The sequence below is a fragment of the Protopterus annectens genome, chromosome 10.part0 (genome assembly GCF_019279795.1).
Source record: "Protopterus annectens isolate FY-2018-M chromosome 10.part0, PAN1.0, whole genome shotgun sequence".
NCBI classification, from domain to species: Eukaryota; Metazoa; Chordata; order Ceratodontiformes; family Protopteridae; genus Protopterus; species Protopterus annectens.
Window position 1 is genome coordinate 364,975,743 of NC_056744.1, and position 6,000 is coordinate 364,981,742.

The 6,000-nt window shown below is 37.6% G+C and overlaps 1 protein-coding gene across 1 annotated transcript in view; it reads left to right on the plus strand.

The window, feature by feature from the left end:
* GORAB (golgin, RAB6 interacting) overlaps nucleotides 1-6,000 on the plus strand; it is a 193,373-nt gene that overhangs the window by 146,041 nt on the left and 41,332 nt on the right. The window lies entirely within an intron of this gene.

A 6,000-nucleotide genomic window follows, 5' to 3' on the forward strand; every position in this document is an offset into this window, starting at 1 on the left:
TCTCTGAATTAGACAGTACAATTCCCTCCCTTTATTCCTTCTCTACAGTCTGCTGATGAGAGGATCCTTCATACCACGGTTTTGCAGACAGCTCCGGTATTATTTGGATAAAAATCAAGGCCATTCATAAATTTGACCTTTTTTTTTGTTAGATCATTGGGTTTGGCTGTTTCTAAGCAAACCATCTCATCCTAGATATATAAGGCCTTTTTTTTGGTAGTCTTTTCATCGCAAGTGTCTGTCTACTTCTGTTAGAGCTCACTCCACTAAGGCTGTTGCCTCTTCTGGTGCATTCTTCAAGGTGGTTGGACAGCAATTCCACCCTTGAAGCTGCTACGTGGTCTTCAATGCATACCTTTACTAAGTTGGATATGGTTTCTAGGGCCAGAGGAGGTTTTGCTAGAGCCATAGAGCATGGGTTTGTTGAGGGCTGTTCCCGGCCCTTTTCTTGAGTTTTTGTACTCTCCCTACTGTGAAAAATGTGACAACAGTGACATAGAAGGGCATAGAACAGTTGTGTAAAATCTTACCATAACAGTAGGTGTCCTTCTCTTCCCTGTTGCAGTATTCATTCCATACCTCCAACCCCCTTTTTTCTTTTGGTTACCTTCCTCACCGAGGGTCTCCCCTTTCCCATCTGCTTGTTCTCTTTTTGCTGTGCATAACCCCTTTTGTCCTAGGGACATTGTTTCTCTACTGGGGCAATTCAGTTCTTAGTATCTGTACATCACCTCTATGCCCTACGTCCTGTATGAGGAGCATATGTGCAACATGTGGAGCATATAAGATCTAAAGGCATTGGTATACTGGCCAAACATTGGGCTGTCCTCTGCAGGAGATCTCCAAGGTGAAGAACACTGCAACAGTGAAGAGGAGGACACCTACTGTTATGGTAAGATGTTACACAACTGTACTTTCTGTAGCATATATATATATATATATATATATATATATATATATATATATATATATATATATAAGGCTAACTTGTGCATGTTGCAAGGTGCATTTCTCAGACATTTCTGCTTGTTTTGCCTCTTGGGCTCATTCTACCTTCACGGCTGCCTGTTGGACAACTTCAGAATTGCACCCCCCACCTTAGAAAACATAAGAGTAGAAGACTTCCCCTTTAGAAAAAAGGTTTTGAGTCAGCAGTTACAGCACATGTGAAATTTGTGGCAAAGATTCGACATTTTATGGATTTATGTAGACAACCGACACGTTGATAGAATAAATGACATTAGAAAATCTGCTCATCTGTTCCTGCACTTTACTGTAGAGAAAGAGGGTTTCAGAACAGACTATTTCAAAATGTCCGACAGTTTTTGTAGATAGTATAGAAGGCTCTATTACAGGGGTAGTTAGAACCCGTTTTTCTGGTGCATCGTTAGTAATGCTGCCTTCTTAAAGGGAATAACATAGCCCACTATACCAGGGGCACAGCCCCTAATAACATAGCCCACTCTACCAGGGGTAGCCCCTAATATTCCCTCCCTAAAGGGGTTAAGCACACAACTTTGGAAGCTAGGGCTGGTTCTAGACTAGACATTCTTCTTGAAAGACAATAAAATGAAGGAAGGAGTAGACGTCTGAGCAAGATGCCCACAATGAAAACCTTTTTATTAACGTTGTGCTTTTGTCCTTTAATGAAATGAACTTCAGAAGAAAGTAATCGAAACGTGCACGTCTTTTATATATTAGAGCCAAACCCAGACATTAACATTTGCATACATAATCAATTAAATAAGCTTAAGACTATCAAGTGACCATAGACTAGAAAACTAAACTCATCACCAAGACTAGTCAGTACAGCACAATGAGCAACCACAACTTTAACATCAAAACACTTTTCCTTATTAGACACTCCTTAAAAAAACTAACACACACACACACACACATATATATATGCTCATATAAATATAACCATATATATGAGCATATGGCAAACAACTGTGTAATAAAAAATAATACAAAAATTGTAGAAAAGTAAAACCAGTAACACTTCTATCAAGGTAACCATACTGTTCACAAGAAGAAATATGCAGATTTTAGTTTTAATACACTACTTAATAGATGCATTCTAATTTAGACCAGGGGCTACTGTGGCATTCTTCAATTGCCACCTGAGCTCTAAAAAGCCTAAATAATCATCACAGGGACCCCCCCATTGTCCTAAATCAACCTAGTCGATAACAATAAGTTTAAATTTGTGTGTAGTGTTTTCTTTCAAATGTTTGTATAGGGCATTCTTGTCGTCATTTTTATTGATCTCGTACAGGTGCTGGTAAATTCTTTTCCTTAAACAAAGTTTAGCTTTGCCAATGTAAAATGTGGAACATCTGCATTGAGCCAAGTACACCACTCCCTTACTACTACAGTAATACCTTTGATGCAAAAGAATTGCACCATATCCCTGTACATGGCAGGAAGACCCTTCTAGAATGTGCTGACACTAATTGCAGTTACCACACTTTCGCATCCTGCCCTCGCATGTAAAAGGCCCAAAACCCTCCAGTATAGTTTGAAAACTCATAAACAAAACAGTAATTATCATATTGTTGACGTCATTAATGACAACGGAGGTACTAGAAACTGTATCAGAAGCAACAATAGCAGTACTAACATAAACATTTGCAGTAGTTGTAGTAACCATCCCCTCCCTTTTACACAGCACAGGTAGAAAATGGCCTGATTTTCTTTTAGAATTGACCTCATCAAAACAGTCGACGGTGATTGACTGCCAGATTATTCTTCATGATTGTGGGGATTTTAAAGTGTACAACTATAGTAGTGTAGTGTGGAAGGAACTGGGTTAATTTGTTCGAGTGTGGATGTACGTTTTTATCTACCGTGAAGAGCAAACTAGACCAAACCTTCATTGTTCACTAGAAAGTTACATTTAGCTTTTTATTTCAAAGAAGACAATAGGTTTGATGGTAATGTGCTGGATTTACTAAAAAAGGCCCGGTTCCTTTAATCCACCCCTTCACCCCATGGTCTTGTTATTTGAAAAAAATTGTGAATTGGATTTTAGGAATTTGTTGAAGGCAACCTCTGTTCGACCTCTTGACCATAATCTTAGTGAGGAAGAAAGGTTTTTATTAAAAGAAATTTCTGGCAACAAGTGTCTTAGAGTTATGAAACCAGCTGAGGGAGGGGGCTTGGTGGTTATGGAGGGCAATGATTGCATTAATAAAATGTTTAAATTACTATATTCTGACACATACGAAGAGGCCTCCTTAAATCAAATGCATATAGCATACTGTAAGATAGATTTGATCCTTGAAGAGATGTTATGCAATCGGATTACAATTGAGGACTTCAGTTATGTGCATGTCCCTAAACCCCAGACCCCCACCATTTTTGATATTCCTAAGATGCACCAAAAACATTGGTGACCCCCCCCCCCATGTGCCCGATAGTTGATGCAAAAGAATGAAAAACTTTTTGTATAGCTAAATATGTTGATTTTCACAAGAAGACTGTCTTGAGACCAATTCTGCTTTATTGAAGGACTCATGGGATTTTTTTTTTTTTTTTTTTATCTAGGGTGACTGACATTTACTGTGATGAAATTATATTTGTTACAATTGATATCCACTGTGTTATCCCCTATGAGATTTGTGTTAAATGGTTATATGAATATCTTTGGTATTACATGGCTTTAAAGAAGGACAAAATACAAGTGTTAAAGGTGTTTATGGAAATTGTATTGGAGAACAACTTAGTATTTGAAAATCAATTATTTAGGCAAACAGCAGGGGTGGCAGTGAGAGCAGCATATGCCCCCATATTTGCCAATGTTGTTCTCTCTTATTGGGAAAGTAAATTTGTTCTGTAGTCTGAATTTAAAGACAGCTGGGTCCTATATGGGGATTTCTTGGGCGATGTGATCTTTTTCTGGGTGGATAATGAGACCTGGTTAGGTGAATTCTTGGATTATTTACATATCACCACTAATTTTTTAAAGTTTTCTATAGATATACAGGGCGTTAGGGCACACTTTTTGGATGTTTTGGTCTGAAAGAATGAGCAAAAAAGAGGCTCTGATTTGAATATTTATCATAAACCTACTTAATTGAATTCATTACTTCATTTCCATAGTATGTACCCTTTACACCAGAAGTAGTCCCTGGTCAAGGGACAGTGTGCTCGATTTGCCCATATGATATCCAGGGATGAAAGTTATGAGGATGGAATGGGTAAGCTGAGAGAAATGTTCCTCAGGAGGGGTACCTGGGTAGTCTTCTTACCACTGTTTTTGATGAGGTCAATTCTAAAAGAAAATCGGGCCATTTTCTACCTTTGTTGGGTAAAAGGGAGGGGACGGCTACTACAACTACTGCAAATGTTAATGTTACTACCGCCCTTGCTGCTGCTGTTACTTCTGATACAGTTTCTAGTACCTCCGCTGTCATTAATAATGTCAACAATATGGTAATTAGTAATGGGGTTGGTTCTGGGGGAAATCAGTCTTTTAATAAGGCCTTTGTTTTGACTTGTACTGTTGACATCGAGGGCCTTAGGTCAGTAATGAAAAGGAACTGGAATACTTTTGGGGTTGATCATGATTATATTAGGATTGTGGGACCCAAACCTGTTTTGTTTATAAAAAAAGATATGAGTTTTAAAAATATACTGGAGGGTTTGGGGCCTTTTACATGTGAGGACAGGATGTGTAAGTGTGGTAGCTGCAATCAGTGCCAGTACATCCTAGAAGGGTCTTCCTGCCATGTACAGGGATATGGTGTTATTGTTTTGCATGAAAGGTATTACTGTAGTAGTAAGGGAGTGGTGTACTTGGCTCAATGCAGATGTTGTTCCACATTTTATACTGGCAAAACTAAACTTTAAAGAAAAGAATTTACCAGCACCTGTATGATGTCAAGAAAAATGACGACAAGAATGCCCTATACAAACATTTGAAAGAATGCCCTACACACAAATTTAAATTTATTGTTATCGACCAGGTTGATTTAGGACAACGGGAGGGGGATGTCCCTGTGATGATTATTTAGACTTTTTGGAGCTTAGGTGCCAGTGAGGACAAATGCCATGGTAGTCCCTGGTTTAAATGAGAATGTATCTGTTAGTAGTGTATTCTCGTGAATAGTATGGTCGGTTACTACTGGTTACCTTGATAAAAGTGTTACTGGTTTTACTTTTTTAGTATTTTTTATTTATTATTTTTATTTTTTATTGGACATCATTTTTTGCCATATGCTCGTATATGTATGGTTGTATTTATATGAGCATATGTATATGTTAGTTTTTTAAGGAGTGTGGAATAAGGAAAAATATGTTGATGTTAAAGTTGTGGTTGCTCATCGTGCTGTCCTGACTAGTCTTAGTGATGAGATTAATTTCTAGGCTAGGGGCACTTTAAATGGTTTTGATAGTCTTAACTTTATTTAATTAATTAATTGATTATGTAAATTTAATTTGTGGGTTTGGCTCTAATATATAAAAGATATACATGTTTAGATTCATTAAAGGATGAAAGCACTTGACGTTAAAAAGTTTTTTTACTGTGGGTATCCTGCTCCAAAGTCTACTCCTTCCTTTATTTTATTGTGTTCTTTGCTTGTCTGGAAAATTCTTCTTAAAAGACTGTTTCCTTTTGATTCTTAGTGAGTTTTTGTTATGGAAGGAAAGCTTTGGGAATCTCCCCATTATTAATGACTACAATGCTGAACGTAGTTGATGTGTATATATAAATATTGAGGGGGGCCAAGGGCTTGCCCCATCTTCAGAAACATAGTTTTCTTCTGATGTTTTTACTCTCAAATGCTGTTTATGTTAGGGAGGTTTTGTTAATGTATGATGCCACATGTGTGAAGTAATCATAAATGAGTTATTGGTTTACTTGTCATGGAGCCAGCCATCTAATATGCATATTTAAAGGTAGATTTGCAGGCCTGATGACCGTAAATGCCAAGGATGATCCCCCAAACTCTTGGCTGAAAGTTGCAATATTATGAGTCTGATGAAAGGTACAAA